The following is an 11,457-nucleotide window of genomic DNA, read 5'->3' on the forward strand; positions in this document are numbered from 1 at the left end:
TGCACCTTACCTGGAATTAATTTCTTGCAAATGGGTAACATCAAATTAACTGATGGTCTCCTGCCATTTTCTTGTGAGTAGTATGCCAGGAGAGAGGTCAGGGACTGAAAGGCCCCGGCTGACGGGGAAATACACTTGAACAGGGACGAGCCAAGCATTACTGCCCTGCTGCACGCAGACAGCTGCCAACACGGGGATCTGTATCACCCAGGAAGGAGCAGGAGGGCTGCAGGGTCAGGACACAGTGTCCTCTCCTTCCATGTCACAACCAGGCAAAGCCAAGATCTGGTACCTCACTTGAGAGACTGTCCTAACTCCAGTTTACCTTGCTTTGCCTTCCTTTCATTACCTTATCAGACTGAGCACCTCCAGTAAGAAAAGTACGTGCTGTGCCACCAGTACCACTGCCTTGGCTTTCTTCTTTGCCCTGGGCTGTCTGGTTATGGCTAATTGCTCTGCTTCGTACCTTTATCGTTCCATTTATTCTTTATTTTTTGTTCCCCAAAAGTCCCTAACAGGACTCCAAGGCAGGCACAATGAAACAAGTAGCAAAGAGACAGCCTCAAGCAGTACCGTTTATTAATATTGTGCAAGGATGATTTTAGGGAGCTCTTTGCCTTCCCAGGCCAGCCATCGCTCTGGGGAGAGCAGCTGTTTGATTGATATCCTGTAAGTGCTCTGGGAGGCAGCATAAAAAAGAGGAGCACGTGGCCACCTTCACCATGGCAGAGCCTTCGTGCGAGGGTCTTCAGCACTGTCAGAAGCAGCACACGTGGTTTTGGTGTGAGAGCTCATCGAGTGGGCGAGTAAGCGCTGCCTGGGAGTTGCACCCTCCCGTGCACAGCTGGGTGCCATGTAATGCAGCCACTGCCGACGGGCTGGTTTGAACCCTGCCACCGCACCAGAAAGCTCCAGGGCCCGGGTTGGGATGGAGAGTGGGGAGACCCCTGGCACCCATCACGCGGCAGCCCCTCCCAGCACTTTGCTCCATCCTGGAAAGCTTTTCTCACACCTGCAGTGTCAGTGTGTTCAACAGGGTGGCTGTGCTGGAGCCAGGGTCTAGGTTCACAGCAGCTGCTGCTCTGTGACTGCAGCATCTGGGGGCGGGCTCAGGCGGAGCTGCTTTGGGTTTGAACTGTCAAAGCCAGGAATGTCAGCGTTGCTTTCCCAGCTTCTCTTGGGAATCGCTCACTTGGCATAAATTTCCACCAAATCCACAGTGGGGGACCTTTTTTGGTTTAGTTCCTTTTGTCACCATTTTATTTTGTGATTTATTATTTTTAAAACTTGTTAATACATATTTATTTAAAGTTCTTCCTTTCTTCTTGTCCTCTGTTTCTAAAATGGTGCTGAAACATGTGTTTTGACAGCAGCCCCCTTTGTGACGCCCTAATAAATCTGTGACTGAAAGCAGACTGACACCGCTGCACGGGTTTATGAAGCAAGAAAACCAGCTGAGAGCTGGGTAAGGACACTGTGTGTTTAGGGAATAGCTCCACTGAAGCCGGCGATGTTATACCAAGACATGTTTTACCAGCACCTGGTAAGCCTTCACATTTACTCATCCCTCAAAACCCCCAAAGAAGAGCCTGCGGTGTCCAGTAGTGGCCATGAGGGAAAATAGCACAAGTCATGCTCTGCTACTATCATGCAAATACATCTGGTTCGGTAGCTCAGAAGCAGACTTCAAAGGACAGAGAAGTCATTAGAATCACAGTTCAAAGAAAAAAGTGAGCAGCTGGTTTAGGCCATCTGGTAGGGGACATAAAATGGTCTCTTTCTTCCCCAGTCAGTCTATGAAATTTTCATTATTCGTAGGAACATCTTCCAACATTAACCAACATAATATTGTTAAAAATACAAGTCTTAATAAATCATCAAAACTCCTGTCTTAGGAATACAAGGTAGCTACAGTCTAGTGGGTTCTTTCCTCCCCTGTAATACAGCATACTGTAATTACAATTTTAGGTTAGTGTTTTCAAAGCACATTAGTGGGAATTGGATACCTCAGCTCCTTTGAAGGTCCCAGGGAAGAATGTGGACAGGATGGTTCCCCAGGCTGCAGAGGAATCTCCTCCTCTGTTGGTTTCAGGAGCCACACTTGGCTTAAAAACACACACAGAAAGTGTCCTCCCTGGGCTGCATTACTTGGGCTTGTTTCTCCTGGGCTGGGTCCCACCAGCCGTGATGCTGCTGGGTTGTGGGTTCAGCCAGGCCGAGCCAAGCACCGTGCCAGGACCCTGGACAGGCTGCAGGGGAGGCCGGCCCCCCCACTGTTGCCCGCAGTGGGACCCACACTCCTCCGGGTGCCAGGGCACGGGGCTGAGGCCAGACAAACGTTGACAATACTTTGCCAACCTTGTTTGGTTACAGCTTAAACAAAACCTACCTCCCTGCAGCTCCCCAGCAGACATCCCAGCCAAGAGAAATTCCAGCTCTGGTGGTGTGAGCACAGCTCAGCAGAAATCCTTGATTTAGCTGCTCTGATCTCAAGGCCCCCAAGAGCTCCTGAAAATTGTTATTCCTGTTGAATATATGGATGACTTCCTTGAAATTCAGGTGGATGGTTTGATAATGCAGGGATGGTGACAGCTGCCAGGGGGAAACCAAACTAAACAGGAGCCACGATAGAGAGCTCAAGGGCATGGCAGATACCTGCTGATATTGACAAAGTGATGACCTGGAAGCTGCTGCCAGTTCTCCCTGCCTCCTCCTTGCCTTTCAGATTTGTCAGCTGTGTCTCTTCATGTTAAAGGCAATATGAAGAGACTTCATCTTAATCCTACTGCCCTGGGATAAAAACTGGCCCAAAATTCAGCTGGTAATTTTGGGGGATTCCAGGGTTTCCTGGACACCACTGTTTCCGTCAGTCCTGCCTTTGGTCCTCTTTACTGGTACTGTTGAAATTTATTGACTTTTCACTTCCTATCAGCAGCATTTCAAAGCAGACCAAACACCTGAACCTAGAAAAATCCCTGATCCTCTGATGTGCTCATCTGGGGAGTCCCTGTGGCTGCACCAGTTGCCTGTGTTTTGCCTGCGCTCCGTGGAGCATTGCCGTGCAGTACGCTCCGGTGTCACAAGCTGTGCCGTCCTCCGAGCCGTGCTGGTTTTCAGGTGACTTGCTCAGGTTACAGACCGGGAGAGCGGCAGGGCTTAGGGCCGCAGAGGGCTGCCTGCAAACTGTGCACGTGCAGGCACTCCCTCCCTGGGAGGGGGATTTAGCCAGCATCTGTGCCTGCACTGCACCATACGTTTACTATTATCCAAAGGCATGTGCAAATTCAGCCCTTATACTTAGCATTATCTCTGCTGGTGCCAAAGGTGTCTCCCACTGGCTTCCCGGCTGTTTTCCCAAGTTCCGGGCCAGCTGACAGGACAAACAGCCCTGGCTCCGGGCTTGTTTGTCACTGAACAACAGACACAAATACTTGAAATACTTTCCTAATCTCATTTTCTCATGCAAACGACTCGCTGGGTTGTCAGGGATGTTACTCCGAGTCAGCAGCAGCAATGGGATGTGGGGATGGGACAGAGCATGCAGGATAACAAGGGAGAGACCTGGATGGGGAGCATCCTTGAGTTCCCCAAGCCTCCCCACGTGGTCCCACCACAGGAAGGGTGCCAGTGCCTGTACCCACCCCAGCCTGGACCCCCCCCCCACCTCTTCCCTGGGCCCCACTTGCTTAGGCCCGGCCTGCTCCTTCCCCTGGGTGTAGGTGCCCTGGTGAATTGGCTAATTAGGATAATTCCGCCCTTGCAATGAGGGATATTAAACTTCCTTTCACATGGAAACACCAGTGGGTTGTGGTCACCAGCCATCCTGGAAATGGGGCCCTGGATTCCCAAGCTGTTTCTGCATGGAAGGACTGCTGGCTTTAACGTGGTTTAAATCGACTGCATGCTGGGATTACAGCCGAGCCTGGTGTGGAGTCTAAGCTGCTACTGCCTCCCCCTTGCATTCCTCTTCCCAGGCTTTATCTTCCCAGAGCTGGCAATGGCTGCGGTGTTTCCATGTCTGCCTTCCCCTGGAGATGGCGGGGACTCCGGGGACACCAGCAAAGCCTGGCTGGTGGCAGCAGAGCCTGCAAACGCCTCCCCCTCTATACAAAATAGCACAGACTTGCTTTTTTAGGTTTACACCTAAATCTGTTTTAATCCATTCCATGTTTTCAGAAGAGGTGCCATAAATTAACACAGAAAAAGTACTTGCCCCAGACCCGAGAGGGGTGAAGGAGCAGGGGCTGCCATCGTTACTGGTGGGCTGGATCCCCAAGAAGCTCTGCAGCCCACGGGAGGCTGCTGCTGGCAGAGCAGGGAACACGGGACCCAAAACTGCAGTGACGTGCTGGGAGTTGGAGAGAGCGCTCTGCTAGCTGCCGAACTGCCAGCAACCTGCCAGGGATGCACACCAAACATGAGCTAATCCCAACAAAAATAGGAGTGAAATCATAATTCATATGCATAATTCATGTGCATAATTTTATCTTTGCTGTATATTCTCCAGGGATGTATTCTAGAAAATGCTTTCTTTCCCCTCCCCGCAATGCTCGCGTCCTTCCAAAAAGTGCTGTAGATGCAAATCATTGGAGGCAGCAAGAGGTAGTAGCTTTGCTGGGTTACTAAATAAATGCTAAATTTATCTGAGTTTCTAGCCTACATCTTGGCAAGTTGTGCAGATTGAAGCTGTTGTATAGACATGCAGGCTTGTAATAATCACAGGATTTTAATTGCTTTCATTGTGAACCCTGGCTACTGATTGTATCTGCATGGAACACTAACAGTTTGCACTTGCAAATGCTAAAAATGTTAAACAATAATGGCAATTAAGAGATAATTATAGTTATTCTGAAGCAAGGAGACATCCCAAAAAACTGGTAAGCGGTGCCCTGTTTACCGCACAGACTTCAAGCTGCTTTTTCTATGATGCGAGACCTGCCAGGTTTAATTGCTTAATGATTTTCTATAAAATATTTAAGTAACATGGTGTCTTTAGCCAGCCCAGGCTCTGCCTGAATTGCATGTGTCAGTCTTGCTGGAGGACAGTGACAAAGCCCTGGCCTGGCACTCGACCCTTGCTGAGTCACACAGCAGGTTTCTTCTCTTGTGCTAATTACAACGCAGAAAAGGTCCAGCAACCCCCCACCTGCAGGGCTGCCAGCACCCATGGGTGGGGACCCTTCTGGAAGGGGGCGACACGGGTGCCATCCCTCAGTTCACCTGCAAGCCATGGTTTCAGAGGGAGCCTTTGCAATATGGGTCCAGGTTTACCCCGTCCAAGCTGGGCTATGGAGGAGCAGCCCCTTTTGGCCAGGTCACTTTGGTCCCTTAGAGAAAACAGGACTTTTAAAACCGGATTTAGGAAGAGGTTCTGTCCTTGTTGAAGTGTTCTGGGCTTTCCTCAAAAACAAAAAAGGCATTTATATTTTTCCAGAGCCATGTTCTGGGCTGGGAGCCAGCCGCCTGTGTGCAGGCTGTAGCGGAGGCACGTCCTGGCTCAGTGTCAGCCCTCTGTCCTTTCCTGCCGGAGCAGCCCGGCAGCCTGGCAGGCAGCAGGCAAGCGGCATGGCCAGCCGAGAAACTGCGCGAGACGGGCACGAGATTAAACCCCAAACCTGTAATCGAACACTTTGTGGAAAAATATCTGTGTAAGAAGGGATTTCCGTTCCTCTGACTCGGCTTAAGCAGCACGGGGCTAAAGCTTGGGTCACGCCATGTGTACCGGCAGGCGCTCAACCCTGCTGGTAAACCCCAGGGAAATCCCTTCATCATGCCCCAGCAGCGCCTAACGCTGCTCACCCCAGGTTGCTCACCCTGTCTGGGGTAAGACACAGGGTAACACTTTCCTGATGGCCCAGTGCATTGTGGCACCCACAACGGGGCCGCTAAGGGCGACGTGCCGGAGGGAGCACACATTCAGCTCTGCAGATTCCAGCCACATCCCTGTGTGGGACTCAGCAGCCAGAGCTGCCGGAACAAAGGGCGGCTTTCACTGCACTAACCCCGCGAAGGGACCACCGTGGCAAATTCCTTAGATGCTTTTATGGGCTGCAACCAATGCACAGGGAGAGGGGGGCTCCCAGCAATCTCCTCCCCCTGAAAGCACTTCATTCACACCCAGGCTGGAAGGAGGTGAAAGAAAAGGCTACACACATGTTCAAATGCACAGGGGCCCTAGTGCACAGGGGGCTTGGAACCCTCCCCAAAACCCTCCCTGCCTGGCAGGCCAGGGGCATGGGCACACAGGCTGGCTGGGGTCTGGGCAAGCAGCTGAGCTGCGGTCAGGCTGCTCTGCAACGGCCATAAATCAACAGAGATGCGTAAGCAAGGGAGGGAACAAAGGACATGGAGAGGTGCCATGGCATCTGGCAGGGGAGGGCTGCAGTGGCCGCACCAGAGGATGGCGTCTGAGGAAAGCCTCTGACCAAGCCTGCGAGAGTCTCAGCCTCATATCCTGCAAGGGAACAAGAGCTGGCCCCGCTCTCTGCTGCCTCCCCCTCCAGCCCAGCCCTCAAGAGAGGCCCATGAGCAAGTGCTGCCGTGCTGGGCAGCAAGGGGCACATGGGGATGGGCGATGTGGCAGAGCGTGACATCCTGCCTCACTCACAGCCCTGGCAGCGCTCCTGGGGCACCTCTGTGGCACACTGCACTGGCCCACCATTGATTTTTCCACCAGGCCACAGCAAGCTCTGGTGCATTTGCTCTGAATCCCCAGCACTAGGACAGAGATGCAGACTGCGAGGCCAATACAGCAGCCTGCTTCCACAGGCAGGAGGAAACAAGCTGCACCAGGGCTAGATAAAACTCTTCCTTGAGCTTAACTCAGGGCCAGGCCACACTGAGCAGTGGAGCAGAGCCTGGGGTTGATGCCCCGGGGTTGCCCCTGCTCAGGCTGCTGGCAGGTGAAGGGCAGCTCCCTTCTTATCCCTCTGTGCTGGGCACTGAGACCCCTGGTGCTTGGTGGAGGAGAAGCATGGTGCCTGCCATTGCTAACAGAAGGGCTGGTAAAGGCACTGACCTGATGATAAGCAGTTATTTGTCTCGTTGGTAATGAGTTATTACTCAGCCTCAGCTAGACACTGCCCTAAAGGAGGAAACATCTGATCATCTTTTAATAAACACAGTTGGTTCCTGCGAGGCTTCTGCAGCTCCTGTATCTATAAAGCGCGCCGAGACGCACTGCTTATGCACAGACAGCGCTGCTATGAGTCACGGTCTGGGAAAGGGTGTCAGAATCATTGCTCAATAAATAGAACAAAGCAGGGAAACCTCGGGTGGGCAGGGATGGCACAGCCCTGCTTCCTTCACCATGTGGCACTGACCTCCTAAGGATTTACTTGTTGGAGACTGGAAGAGAGATAAAAATGATTTCCACATTTTCTATCTTCATCTCAAAACTCCCGCAAAAGCACTGTGAGAGGAACACATCCATTGGGCACTGGGTTTACAAGTGACAGGCTCTGCTTCCACGTGCTTGGGGAGGATTAACACTGCAATGGCAGTGCCACAGGCTGGCTTTGCTGGATGGGAGGGAAGGAGAGCACTGACCTACAGCTGGGTGTTCCTACGGGAGCTGGGTGCAACGCCCAGTCCCTGCACAGGATGCCAAGGGTGGGCAGCATATCGCTGTCACTTTATCCCTTCCCAGAGTCCCAGGTGGTCACAGAGAACGGGGAAGAACTGCCTGTGCCAGGCAGGCAGGGATCAAGGCTGGCTCTCCCTGCTAATGTAATCACACGCCTTCTCCTGCAGCTTTACACCACACTCCCTCCGCAGAAGGATGAATCCTAGATAATGTTTAGTAGTTACACACACGGAGCACAGCTACCAAAAAACTGCCTGTCTTCTCTTCAGTGCTGCAAAGCTTTGCTTTTGTAAGGCCACATCTGGAAGTAATACTTGACATGAGGAATTGAATAACTTGGCTTATAGAAGAGAAAATAATGTGACACTGTCCCCAACCACGAACTGCACCGTTACCCACAGCGAACGCACACACATGTCTGCAGACACTGTCCTGCACCCAAACCTCCACCCACAAGCGGCAGCCAGCACCTCAGATTCCCCTGCAATCGGACATTTTCTGAATGTTTGTAAGGCAAGGTCAGTTACGTATATTGAGTTTACATTTAAGTAGCATTTCTGCCCAAAAACATCTGGAAGCAGTTTTTCCTCCAGATGTTTCCCTGATACATACCTTCCACTCAGCATCCCAGATTCAGATGTTTCCAAGTAGCTTCATGCCCTCGTTGAAACCGAGGCCATCCCAGGGACACTGTTGGCCTCTCCAGCACAGAAGCAGTTCATGCTCCAAGGCATCATACAGGACACCCACACCTGGTGGAAACTGGAGACAAAGCGGAGCCCAGCAGTGGGGGGAAAAAACAAAACCAAAGCCAAAAGCTGTATCTAACAGCTGCTGGGGAGCAGGAGGGGAAGGCAGTGGGGACAGAAAGCTCCATGTTAAAACCTCACCCTCCTCTCAGCTGCATAGAGGGAAGCACTGCTTAACTTTGGGCAGTTTGTATCTTCCAGAGCCCCAGTAATATATAAAAGATGGTTCAGGGGAAGGCTGAGGACACACAGTACCAGTGTCCATTGCAGGGGTTACAGGGAGGTGAGCAGTGCTCAGTTTCATTGCCTAATTGCTAAAGGCTAGAGCTTCTTTTCCTTAGCCTGAATCAGGACTCCTGCTGCAGTGACACATCCAAGGAAGCACCAAACCCACTTTCTACTTGCATGTGTCAGCTCCAGGGCACATGGTCCCTCCAGCCATGGCAGGGCCTCCACATCCCACCATGGACCGATTTACACCAGCACCACAGCCACTGGATACAGGGCTAGAAGGGGTGCTTTCCCACAGACAGAACTCAGGCTGGAAAAGCTTTTCACCTCAGCTTTGGATTAGCAGCCTGCTGTGCTGCAGCTGGCATTTAGAAGGCAGTTTACCTGCCACTTGCTTTGATGAAGAGACCTGTGCATCAAGGGGGCTTGACAACACCAGCCCCACAAGGCTGCAACTGTTTTCTTGGAGCCGCAGCATTAACCTAGACCTGGCCAGACCAGGCATGCAGAGCCCCAGCACACCTAGAGCTTAAGCCCTGCAACTACACTTCCAGCTAAAAGGCTAGCTGGGACTAGTGAGGGAGGAGCATCACCCCCAGCTCCCCCCAAAGTAGAAACCACCTCTGCTTTTCAGCACTGCCAGGTGTAGGTTAGAGCAGACTGCCTCTATATAACAGCCATACTGCTGCTTGCTTGGGAGTTTTGAGTTCAGCTCATTTTATAGCTGCTTAGCGTGAGTCATATTTGTCTGCAGCTCAGCTTTTCCTTGTTTCTCATGCTGGTGCTACTGTACCACAGCATAGCTGTTACACTGCTGTAGCTGGTAAGTGCCCACAGCTTTTCCAAAATATCAGAGAGGCCACAAACTCAAATTTAGGTTGCATCACAAGCAATACAGCAAGCTGAAGGGGGTAGTTTAAGGGCAAGCCCACAGTCCCTGCAGCATAAGAGGCATTAAACACACCAGCTTCAGGCAACTGGCAAGAGTTTCAGATCTCACCTTTCTACTGAGCACAGAAAGCCTGAAGGGGAAACCTACTTTCCTGCAAGGCAGGGAGACACCTTTGAGTGTGTCCAGGAGCCAGGACCCCAGCTGCTATACCACCCCCAGTTTGTCTGAAGTCATTAAGAGGTTAGCCCCAGTACCTTCATATCTAGGTTAGTTGGTACAGAATCATCCCATCAGGACAGCAGGACACTCTCCCTTCAATACCTCCTTCTGGCACAGCGTTTGAGCCCGGCTGGAGGTCAGCACCAGCACAGATGGGCCACATATGCTCTTCAGGTTGAGTTTCTCCCTCTGCAGACCTGCCTCTTTTGGGTCATCAGCATCTTCCAGGGCAGGTAATTTGCTGCACTCCTTCTCTGGACAAGTGCAGTTTTCACCTGGGACAGCTGACAATGAAGAAACTAGAGGCTGTTTAAATGTGTCAATTCACCTTTAATGTTTGAAAAAAATAAATGGTATTTGAGCCATTGCAGTTATGAAGGGAACAGATCTTGCTCCACGAGAGACTGTGAACAGGTTTCACATTAGACTCATGCTTGGAAAAAAACCCCAAACCAAAACCCAAAATATTCTCCTTTCAGATCCAGAGTGGAGTTCTGAATAGACAAGACCACAAGAGTGCCCCAGACAGACCAAGGCACATACCCCAGTGCAGACATTTCCATCAACATGAGATTATGACAGCTACATTCTTTCTAGTTACAACATTGTTCTATCAATATTACAAAATTAGGCATACTTTGGATTTTGCACAGAGACAAGAAGGACTTTTACTTCAGGAAGTAGTCAACCTGGGTCAAGTCATTTCACAATGAAGAGCTCCCTTCACTCTACCCTTTCTCCCCCAGCAGTGACTTATTACCAACACCAAATTCATCTGAGACACAAGTTAGGCTCACCAGACCAGTGATACTGTCTATGCATTAGTTAGCAAACCAATTAATAGACTGTATGACAAGCACCAGGTATTTACTTGCCATCACACAGCATTTCTCCACACCCAGATAAAAGAACTTCCTGCAGTGTAATCCAAGAGTCAGTACATACTAAGACAACATCACTGCTGAATCTATTGGAGACCAAGACATTTGTCTGCCTTTGAAGCAGATGTCACATGAGTTTCCTTCACACAAACATCACATGTAAGTTTAACTTCTTGGTACTGTGCTTTAAGAACAAAAGCAGATATCAGAACATGGAGGAGAGACCTCCAGAAATAGCTTATCAGCTACAGAAAATAAAAAAAGGAGACAGTGGCCACTTACAAGTCTTCCACATGACTAGCTTGCTTTAAGGAGAGCATCAAGTTAAGGCAGTGTTGAGACAACTGGCTAAGAACACGCCAAATAGAGCTGCTGTCAGTAGTCACCAATTTGATATCCTATTCCATTTCAGGGACAGGCTACGTGGCTTTAGATCTCAGCATCAAGGTCTAAAGACTTCAGCCACAGGATGCTGCTTTCTGCAGCAAACAGCAGCTCAGGGGGATGTTTGTTGAAGTCTTCTAGACCAGGCTGAGTTGCTTACAAGTCTAAGTCAATGTTTCAGCAGAGCCAAAGATACAGTGCTGGGCACTAAAAGAGAACACCGAGGGTGCCAGCTGCAAGTCTGTTTATCACAGTCCAAGGTGGAGTTCAACTTGTATGTGAAAGCCACGTAATCAAGAGCCACCCCATCAGCTTTCAGGGAAGGTCTAGGTACCTGCACTGAGGTTACTGGGAGAGCCAGCTCTCTACAGTCTGCAGGGTGGGTACAGAGGCTCACACTGGCTTTGCTCCTCGTTACAAGATTAACAGTCTAATAAAACTCAGTAAGGAAGTCAGGGTCTTTTGGCCTGCCCAAAGAAGTTTTCCCAGCCTCAAAGAAGGAGTTACCACTGAGGG

Source organism: Phalacrocorax aristotelis, chromosome 18, assembly GCF_949628215.1.
Source record: "Phalacrocorax aristotelis chromosome 18, bGulAri2.1, whole genome shotgun sequence".
NCBI lineage: Eukaryota > Metazoa > Chordata > Aves > Suliformes > Phalacrocoracidae > Phalacrocorax > Phalacrocorax aristotelis.